This window comes from Cryptomeria japonica, chromosome 10 (genome assembly GCF_030272615.1).
Source record: "Cryptomeria japonica chromosome 10, Sugi_1.0, whole genome shotgun sequence".
In the NCBI taxonomy this organism is placed as follows: Eukaryota; Viridiplantae; Streptophyta; class Pinopsida; order Cupressales; family Cupressaceae; genus Cryptomeria; species Cryptomeria japonica.
In genome coordinates this window covers 668,373,462-668,385,340 of record NC_081414.1, presented here as the reverse complement: position 1 = coordinate 668,385,340, position 11,879 = coordinate 668,373,462, and positions in this window count along the sequence as shown.

The following is an 11,879-nucleotide window of genomic DNA, read 5'->3' as shown; positions in this document are numbered from 1 at the left end:
TTTGAAATTTGAACACCAGTGACATAGGTCATGGGGATAGCCTCGATCCATTTTGTAAAGTATTTTGTGGCCGTGATGATGAATTTGTGTCCATTTGCAGATGTCGGGTGAATCTTGCCAATAAGATCCAATCCCCATTGAGAAAAGGGCCATGGAGATATGACGGAGTGAAGTTCTTGAGCTGGCGCATGAATGTAATTTCTGTGGATTTGGCATTTGTAGCATTTCTTGACAAAATCATGAGCATCCTTTTCCATAGTGGGCCAATAATACCCAGCACGAATCAACTTTTTAGCTAGACTCAGACCATTGAAATGGCCCCCACATATACCATCATAAACCTTGTGTAAAGCCGTTTGTGCCTCGTCAGAATCCAAACACCTGAGGAGGGTGTGGTCAAAGGAACGACAGTAAAGGGTGTCGGCGATGATGACATATTTGGCATTTTGGCGTATGAAGGCTCGGCATTGGTTAGAGGAAAGGTTAGGTGGTAAGGTTTGGGATTTCAAATATTGATAGATGTCATTATACCACGAGGAATTAGGACCAACAAGAACACACATCACATCTGCTATCGGAATTTCAAAAGAAGGGACAAGCAACTGTTCGACCAAAAATTCACATCTGTCCATATTGTGGGGCATATTTAACATGGAAGCAATAGTTGCCATCATATCTGCTGACTTGTTTTGAATTCTTGGAACTTGACTGAAATGGATAGCCGTAAATTTTGTCTTGAAGAAATCCACCATATGCTTGTAGGGAATAAGCTTTTCATCTTTTGTTTCATAGTCATCATTCACTTGATGGATGACTAACTGGGAATCTCCATAGACTTGCAAATGTGTGATGTTCTAGTGGATTGCTACTCAGAGTCCTGTGACCAGAGCTTCATATTCTGCAATATTATTGGTGCAATGGAAAGTTATTCTATAGGATTTGGGAATAGCATCACCTTGAGGGGTGACAAACAATATACCTGCTCTGGACCCAAATTATAATTTCCATTCATTAGAAGATGTGACAGCAAAGACTGATTCATCTAGAAAATCCGTCAACATTGGATGATCATCATGAATAGGTGCCTTTGCAAGTTGATCTGCTATGATTTGTCCTTTTATTGCCTTTCTCTCAATGTACTCAATATCAAACTCACTGAGGATCATAACCCACTTTGCTAGGTGACCTGTCAAAGCTGCCCTGCTAAGCAAGTACTTCAAGGGATCAATTTTTGCAACTAGCAATGTCTGATGATTTAACATATAGTGTCGAAGCTTCTATGTTGCAAATACAACTGCTAAACATGCCCATTCAATAGTTGAGTAATTCAGCTCATAGCCTACTAGTGTCTGACTGATATAATAAATAGCTTGTTCTTTGTCTTTCTCATCCTGTTGGGCTAAGAGAACTCCCAGTGTCGTTTTAGTTGCAGAGATATACAATATGAATGGCTTCCCTTCTATAGAAGGCATTAGAATAGGTGGTGACAGCAGATAATCCTTGAGAGTTTGAAATGCTAATTGACATTGCTCAGTCCATTTAAAAGTGACACCTTTATGCAATAAATGTTGGAAAGGATGACATTTGTCTACCAATTAAGCTATAAATTGGCAGATTGACTGTAACTTCCCTTGCAGACTTCTTAGTTGACGGAGATCGGAAGGAGGAGGCATATCCATTATTGCTTTAACTTTTTCAGGGTCTACTTCAATGCCTCTGTGAGAAACAATGTACCCTAATAATTTGTCGGTTGTGACACCAAAGACACATTTCTTTGGGTTGAGTCTAAGCTTGTAGGTTTCCATTTGATCAAAGATTGGGCCAAGGTGATAACTCAATGATGAACCACTAGTACCAAACCGGTACTCAGAGGGGGGGGTGAATCAGTACAGACACAAATATGCCCAAAACCGGTTTGACAACAAACACTCATAATGACTGATAAATAGAGATACCGGTAAAACAGAGTGCAACCGGTAGCATCCAGTATAGCTCAATCAGTCATGAACCGGTCACTCACTAAGCTTTTCTCTTAGCTCAATACCACATTATCATAATATTCACATGCATGAACTAGTAGACTTTAACTATCAAATCTTCACAACAAGGAGTTCAATATGTTTTATAGACAGGCACAAAACATAGAACCTTCATGTGCATAATAGATAAAACAAAGCATCACAAGACAAAAGCATTTCACATGACACACATATTTTTCACGTGGAAACCCAACTGGAAAAAACCATGGTGGGGATGAATACCCACAAGCTGCTTTTTGAACTCTTTAGAAGTCTGCTTTGTTAGGAACCTTGTCCGGTTAAGAACATTACAATAGGTTCTGGTAGGAACCGATCCTGTTAGGGATCACCCGATTAAGGGATACCCGGTTAAGGGTTAAACCCAGTAGGGTCACCTTGTTAGAGGATTTTAAGAACTCAATAGCTGAAAGGATATCCTAAGCTTTTCTAGCTTCTCAGAACTCATTAGCTTCGAGTTACCCGGTTAAGGGATTTTCAGCAAGCCAATTAAGACCACCCAATTTAAGGGATTTTGAATCAAGCTTGTTAAGGCTACCCTATTAGGGGATTTTACAACTGTTGAAGTGGTTAGAGATCAATAGGTATTACAATGATCTGTTAACAACACTTAATACTAATACAGATCCATTTAGGCTCCTCTTTTCCTTCTGCACATACACTTTGCAAGTATCTCTTCTCTCCTATGGTCTGGCAAGAATCTTGTATCACTTTCATTGGATACACACTCACAACTTTTGCCAACAACTTCAGACAGAAACCTAACATCGACCTTATAGGGAACATACAGGTCGGTAGCAAAAACCTTAAACCCTAAACTTGTTAGGTTGAGCAATTCAAACGTTCAACCTTGAAAGTTAAAACATACTGCATTAAATGCACCAGTCTTGAGTTGATCTCAAGACATTCTCCATCATCCATTATCCACCATTTTCATGGCGGCTGATAACCCATCACGTGTTATCATCATTTGACAGACTTCGCACATTCTCGAGGTAGATAGGAATAGTCTTCTTCATGCAAGATCCTTCACGCGCACAAAGCTTTCGTGGCAACACGATCTGTCCTCCATCATACTAATAACTCATCACACAAAGATCACCGATTGAGTCACACAGACTTGAGATACTCCAACTGGAAACCCCGAAGTGGAAGCTGCCTTACAAACTGGTAGTCATACAGTGCTTCCATGTGCCGGTTCCCATAATTGCATGCCAATTCACTTCGAACAAATGTGCCACTTCACTTTGGCATATACCGGTTCACACATATGCCGGTACCTCTTTCTTCACTTATCTCATGTGTCGGTTCACACTATGTCTCATATTGACATCAATGACAACATACAATATCATTATGTCTTCATGCCAGTTTACATAAGGCTCATGTCGGTTCACATAATGCTCATGCCGGTTCACATAATGCCAACAATTTCCCCCTTTGGCATTGATGGCAATATACAAAAGATATCTTCTCTGCTTCACATCTTCTCCCCATATGTTGCAGATATCTTTTCGCGTCACTTCTTCTCCCCCTTTGACAACAATGCCAAAGTGGAGGTACAATCATCACTGTTTCCTCATGCTACTCCCCCTGAGGAGTAGCATCCTTAAACACGCCAATCAGCCAAAGATTTGTCTATCTAGTACCTGACTGATGTGGAACAACCACTTTTAGTTCACCTTCTGAAGGGGCAATACCCCTAATTCACCTCTCAAATGCACAAATGTTGTCTTTGGCAGAGGCTTGGTGAATATGTCTGCTAACTACTCCTTACTAGACACATGCTCCAGTGCAATCTCTTTATTCTGAACCTTTTCCCTCAAGAAATGATACTTAAGCTCAAAATGCTTGGTTCTAGAATGTAAAACCAAATTCTTTGATATATTGATAGCATTTGTGTTATCACATAATATACTTACTGATTCAGATACAGGGATCTTGAAGCCTTCCAGTACAAGCTTCATCCAGATTGTCTGAGTGCAGTTCATGAAAGCTGCAACATACTCTGCTCCTGCTATAGACTGAGAGATGCAACTCTATTTTTTACTCATCCATGAGACCAGTCTACCACCGAGAAAGAATGCACCACCAGTTGTGCTCTTCCGGTCATCCACATTACTGGCCCAATCAGCATCTGTGAATACTTTCAGATTGAAATTATTGTTGTATGGGTACCACAATCCATAGTCAATTCTTCCCTTTAGATACCTAAGAATCCGCTTGACTGCACTCAAGTGAGATTCTCTTGGACTCTTCTGGAACCTTGTAGTGATGCCAACTGCATGTGCAATATCTGGTCTGCTATGCACTACATAATGCAACTTACCAATCATTGATCGATATTCCTTCTCATCAACCAGTGTGGAATCATCTTCCTTTGTCAATTTGCAACCGGTCACCATCGGTGTACCAACCGGTTTGCTATCTTCCATGCCAAAAGTCTTCAACACCTCTTTGACATATTTGGACTAAGTGATGAAGATTCCATCTTTCATCTGCTGGATCTGCAGTCCAATGAAGAACTTAATCTCCCCTATGAGTGACATTTCAAACTCTTTTTTCATCTCATCAGCAAACTCATGACTCATCTTGTCATCTCCACCAAAGATGATGTCATCAACAAAAACTTCACAGATCATGATCTGATCTTCTTCAGACTTCAAGTAGATATTGCTATCTTCACTTGTTCTCTCAAATCCAATCTTCACAAGATGGGAATGTAGGCGCTCATACCATGCCCTAGGTGCTTGCTTTAGACCATATAATTCTTTGTGTAGCCTACATACCATGTCACTATCTTTAGATAGGGTAAACCCATCTGGTTGCTCAATATATACCTCCTCTTCAAGTACACCATTTAGGAATGCAGATTTTACATCCATTTGATATACCTTGAATCTCTTAAAAGCTGCATATGCAAGAAGCATACGAACTCCTTCCAATCTGGCTACAAGAGCAAAGGTTTCCCCATAGTCTTCACCTTCTTATTGAGCATATCCTTTGCATACTAGTTTGGCTTTATTCCTAATCATTGTGCCATCCTCATTCAACTTATTTCTGAACACCCATTTGGTGCCAATGACATTTTTATGCTCTAGTCTGGGTACCAAGGACCATGTACCATTTTTCTCTATCTGGTCAAGTTCTTCTCCCATTACCTTGATCCAGTCTTCATCATTATGAGCCTCTTTGAATGATTTAGGCTCAAATTCAAAGATCATACATAAGTTTTCTCTGATCTTTCTTCCAGTAAGGATTCCTGCATCCTTATCACCTATGATCTACTTGGGATCATGATTCAACTTGACATACCAAGGAATGGTCTGAATTGGTTCTTCTTGCTTTTCTTCTTCATCCTTATCTTCATCAGTATCAACATTCACCGGTTCAAGAACACTGTTACTGGTGCTCAGTTGACTGACAACTAGTTCCCAAAAGGTTGCAACTGGTTCATTTACAACTTGCTCACTACCGGTTTCCTCAATCTTCTCAGAGGATTCATCAACTCTTACATTGATGCTTTCCATAATTCTCTGAGTCCTATTGTTGTAGCACTTGAAAGCTTTACTCTTGGTGGAATATCCTAGAAATATTCCTTCATCACATTTAGCTTCAAATTTGCCCTGATGTTCACTCCTCTTGATGTAACATTTGCTACCAAAGACCTTAAAATAGTTTACCACAGGGGTCTTACCAGTCCAATACTCATAAGGAGTTTTGTCCTTGCCCTTTTTGATGAGTACCCGGTTCATAGTGTAAACTGCAGTGCTCACCACTTCTCTCCAAAAGGTGTGAGCAACCTTTCCTTGGATCAATATAGTTCTAGTTGCTTCAACCATAGTCTAGTTATTCCTCTCTGCTAGGCCATTCTTCTGTGGAGTCCAGGGGGCAGATAGTTGTCTCTTGATGCCAAATTCTTCACAGTACTTGTTGAATTCACTGGAATTGAATTCCCCTCCTTGATCAGTTCTGAGACACTTGATCCTTTTATCGCTTTCCTTTTCCACTAATGCTCTGAAAGCTTTGAATTTCCCAAAAGCTTCAGACTTGTCTTTCAACAATGTGACCCACATCATTCTTGAGCAGTCATCAGTGAGAATCATGAAGTACCTATCACCCTGCACACTTCTAGTTTTCATAGGACCACATAAATCAGTATGCACAAGATCAAGCAAGTTGTCAGCAGTGGAGGATTTACCTTTAAAAGTTGAGGAAGACATTTTCCCCAATTGACATTCTCTACACAAGGTATTATCTGGTTTGCTCAGCACCGACAACCCTCTAACTGCCTTGATCTTACTAGCCTTCACAATGTTCTCAAAGTTCACATGGCATAATCTCCTATTCCATATCCAACTATCATCAAGCTTAGCCATAAGACATGTACTTATATTAGCATTTAGATGAAATAGGTTACCTTTAGTCTACATGCTAGTGGATACCAATTTACCATCTTTACCTTTGATTCTGCAAACTCCATTCTTGAATTGCAGAGTGAGTCCACTATCATTTAACTGGGCAACACTTAGAAGGTTGTGTCTGAGACCATCAACCCAATACACATTGTCAGCACTACTCTTTCCATTCAAGGAGATGGACCCTCTGCCTTTGACCATTCATGGTGCATCATTGCCAAAGTGAACCACACCACCATCATACTCTTCTAATGATAGAAACTTGCTCCGGTCACCAGTCATATGGTGAGAGTAGCCACTATCAATGATCCACTCATTGGAATCATCAAACCGGGAGACAAGAGCCTTCTTGTCTATCACATCTTCCTTTATAGCAATGAACACAATGTCTTCATTTTCTTCATCTTCTGATTCCTCATCTGTGACACCTTCATCAACTGCCACAAAACAATTTCTCTAGTTTCCTCCTTTGAATTTCTTGAACCTTTCCGGTTTGTCCTTGTTGTCACTATTAGGACAGTTCATAGCAATATGTCCTATCTGGTTATAGGAGAAACATTTCAAAGGTAGCTTACCTTTGTATTTACCAGTTTCTTTTGGGAATCTCCTGGCTAGAAGAGCTTCAAATTCCATCAGAAACTCTTCATCTTTCATTTCTTTGTTCTGACTAGGTTCCCCACTAGTGCTAGCCTCTTTTCCTTTTCTAGAAGGTATAGTAGAAGCTTTAAAAGATGATTCTGACTTTTGAACACTACCATCGAAGCTATTCAGCTCATAGGCTATCAACTTGGTTATGATGGAGTCCAAGGATGCCTTAGACTTGTCTATTGATCTCAGCTCCTGAATAGCAGCAACCCTTATTGCATAGACCGGCAATAGGGATCTCAGGACTTTACTTACCATAGTGGAATCTTCTATTTTGCCACCTACACTCTTTATTTCTCCAACAACTGTTTTGATTCTTATTCCATACTGCTGAATGGTCTCTCCTTCAACCATCCTCATGTCTTCAAACTTTCCTCTCAAGATCTCTTCCTTAGCCTATTTTACATGCTCATCACCACTATAGATATTTTCAAGAGCATCCCATACTTCTTTGGGATTTGCCTTGTCCTGAACATCAATAAACTCAATGTCAGATAGACTACTGATGAGGGCTTCCATGACTTGCTCATTTTCTTGTATCTCTCTCTTTTGGTCATCGGTGAGAGTACCGGTAGGAACAACATATACATTTTCAACATAACTCTAGTGTTGAACACCCATGCTTTTGATGAATATCTTCATCCTGTCTTTCCATATACCAAAGTTTTCCCTGTTGAACTTTGGACCTTCCCTCTTCATCATTTGCCTAGAATCTTTTCCTCAAGCAGTTAAGCTTACAACACAGAGGACCTGGAGTGCTCTGATACCAATTGATAACTCAATGATGAACCACTAGTACCAAACCGGTATTGAGAGGCGGGGGTGAATCAATACAGACATAAATATGCCCAAAATCGGTTTGACAGCAAACACTCACAATGACTGATAAACAAAGATACTGGTAAAATAGAGTGCAACCGGTAGCATCTAGTATAGCTCAATCAGTCATGAACTGGTCACTCACTAAGCTTTTCTCTTAGCTCAATACCACATTATCATAATATTCACATGCATGAACTAGTAGACTTTAACTATCAAATCTTCACAACAGGGAGTTCAATATGTTTTATAGATAGGCACAAAACATAGAACCTTCATGTGCATAATAGATAAAACAAAGCATCACAAGACAAAAGCATTTCACATGACACACATATTTTTCATGTGGAAACCCAACTGGGAAAAACCACGGTGGGGATGAATACCCACAAGCTGCTTTTTGAACTCTTTAGAAGTCCGCTCTGTTAGGAGCCTTGTTTGGTTAAGAAAATTACAATAAGTTCTAGTAGGAACCGATCTTGTTAGGGATCACCCTGTTAAGGGATACCCGGCTAAGGGTTAAACCCGGTAGGGTCACCTTGTTAGAGGATTTTAAGAACTCAATAGATGAAAGGATCTCCTAAGATTTTCTAGCTTCTCATAACTCATTAGCTTCAAGTTACCCGGTTAAAGGATTTACAGCAAGCCGGTTAATACCACCCGATTCAAGGGATTTTGAATCAAGCTAGTTAAGGCTACCTTGTTAGGGGATTTTACAACTGTTGAAGTGGTTAGAGATCAACAGGTATTACAATGATCTGTTAACAGCACTTAATACTAATACAGATCTGTTTAGGCTCCTCTTTTCCTTCTGCACATACACTTTGCAGGTATCTCTTCTCTCCTATGGTCTGGCAAGAATCTTGTATCACTTTCATTGGATAGACACTCACAAATTTTGCTAACAACTTCAGACAGAAGCCTAACATTGACCTTATAGGGAACACATAGGTCAGTAGCAAAAACCTTAAACCCTAAACCTATTAGGTTGAGCAATTCAAATAGTTCAATCCTGATCGTTAAAACATACTGCATTAAATGCACCAGTCTTGAGTCGATCTCAACACATTCTCCATCATCCATTATCCATCGTTTTCATGGCGGCTGATAACCCATCATGTGTTATCACCATTTGATAGACTTCACACATTCCTGAGGTAGATAGGAATAGTTTTCTTCATGCAAGATCCTTCACGCACACAGAGCTTACGTGGCAACACGATCTATCCTCCATCATACTGCTAACTCATCACACAAAGATCACCGATTGAGTCACACAGACTTGAGATACTCCAACTAGAAACCCCGAAGTGGAAGCTGCCTTACAAACCTGTAGTCATACAGTGCTTCCATGTGTCGGTTCCCATAACTACATGCCGGTTCACTTTGAACAAATGTGCCACTTCACTTTGGCATATACCAGTTCACACATATGTCGGTACCTCTTTCTTCACTTATCTCATGTGCCGGTTCACACTATGTCTCATATTGACATCAATGACAACATACAATATCATTATGTCTTCATGCCAGTTTACATAAGGCTCATGCCGGTTCACATAATGCCAACATAAGGATGGCTAGATGACTATCTCTTGTGATGGATTTGCATAATAGGTCATCAACATAGTCTTCCATCAAAGTATGCATAAAATCATGGAAAATTGTTATCATAGCTCTTTGATATGTTGCTCCAGCATTTTTAAGACCAAAAGGCATCACATTCCAGCACTAGGTACCCCAAGCACATGTGAATGCAGTTTTATGTTGATCTTCAGGAGCAATGCGAATTTGATTATATTCGGAAAAACCATCCATCAATGATAGCATCTCATATCCGGCAGTCATGTCAACTATGATGTCTATATTCGGCAGTGGAAAGTCATCTTTAGGGTATGCTTTTGAGATCCCTGAAATCCATACAGATTCTTATGCCCCCAGTTACTTTGCTAACTGGTACCAAATTTGAAATCCAATCTGCATAATCAATTGGTCTGATAAAGCCCACATCTAATAATTTTTTGAGTTCTATTTTTACTGAGAGAGCCACCTGGGGATGCATCTTTCTGAGTTTTTGTTTGACGGGCTTGGCATCTGATTTTAATGGCAAGTGATGAAGGACTAATTCAGGATCAAGGTCGGGCATATCTGCATAAGACCATGCAAAATTGATCTTTTTCTCGAGAAAGAAATTGACAATATCTATTCTTTCTTGTTTTGATAGAGAAGCAGCAAAATGAATGACCTTAGGGTTGTCAGGTGTACCCAAATTTATCTCTTCGGTCATTTCCACAAGCAATGTTGATTTATCCTGACTTGACAAGTGTATGTCCAAACTTCCACCTTTGGGCGCCTCAGAGAGATTTTCACCCGAAGGTACGTCTTTTATTTTTACTTTTTCATGATCAGAGAGTGCCTTACGGTTTTCACTCAAAGACCTATTCTTTTGATTTTTTACTTTTTCTTTTTCATTTTTATGACTAGAAGATGGAGTTGACTCCCCAAAATATGTTGTAGAATCTAAATCAATAGCAAACCCTGCCTTATGATCGCCTCGTGGTATGCCTTCTCGTAGTCCAAGGAATTCTGCAATTGCTTCATCATTTTTAAAACAATCCAATTTGAGTGGTTCTTGTTGGTCATGTTGGATAAGTTGTGGATAGACAAGGGGTATGTCATCATTGGTTTCAAGGAGAGGTAGGGCCGAGATAGTAAGGATAAGAATGTCCGTGGTATCACTGGCTAAACCGCTCGTATCTAATTCGGAGCTTGGGTCCCAGAATGACTCTATCCAAGCATTAGGACACGTTTTGGGAGGGGGAGTTATTTCATGTTTGTCTTCCATGGGAAAATTATCAGGGTCAAGGAAAACATTTTCAAGGGCATAGGAGCTAGAAGAAAAAGAACTCCACTCCCATTCATTGGAATCAGTTTCAGGTTGGGTATCCTCAGGTGTTGTTTCATCATCAGAGTCACGCCCCTTTCCACATGTGGTCACTTTGGTAGACGAGGTTCCAATTCACAATGGTACAAAACCTAACCCTAAAGTTGGATGTCGCATCTTAGGTATAATAGGTTCTAGTATTCCTTTCTTGTTAGGGCCCAAACCACTGTAGCCATCATATCCCTTTTTCTGCATTATAGTAAAACCTTTTCCATACCGCTCCACTGGCAATTTGACAGGTGGTGTATCAGTTTGATCCTTATAAAGCCAATCTATTACATCATCATCCAAAGTTTCTTTGTTAAGTTCACCCCATTTTGTAAATGTAGTGGGGGGCTGATACTGAATGACTATCTTAGGTTCCTTTTGCAACAAATGTGGTTTGCCATGTGATTTTGGAGATGTAGGTAAATTCCTAATGAGGAATGTTTGAGCCATTGAATACTCTCCACATCCTTGGTCCTGTATCTTCAATTTTCCTTTGACAGCATCTAACAATTTGTTAGGATCCACATAATTATGTGAGTGGGCCTCTCTATTGACTGGGACTTGTTGCTTCAGGGAATTTTTTAGATTAGCACAAAATTGAAATGGATTACGATCTCCCGGAATTGTTATCTCAGTCCCATTGTAAGGATATTTTAAACACTGATGATAAGTAGATGGAATTGCTTTCATTGTGTGGATCCACGGACGGCCAAGAATCATATTGTAAGGGAGATCGAGGTCTAGGACCTACAGGAAAGTGTTTTCTATCACTGGACCGACTCTGATAGGCAATGCAATTACCCCTTTAGATGGGCGTTCAACATCATCATATGCTTTGATTGTTATTCTTCTAGAAGAATCAATGTCATTTTCTGTATAACCAAGACCAATGACCACTCTCAAGGTACAGATGTTAAGAGCTGCTCCACCATCTATCAAGACTCATCGGATCTTGAAATTATGGACAAAGACTTCATGTAAAGGATCATTATGAGGGAGCTTATTATGAGAAATATCATTATTAGAATA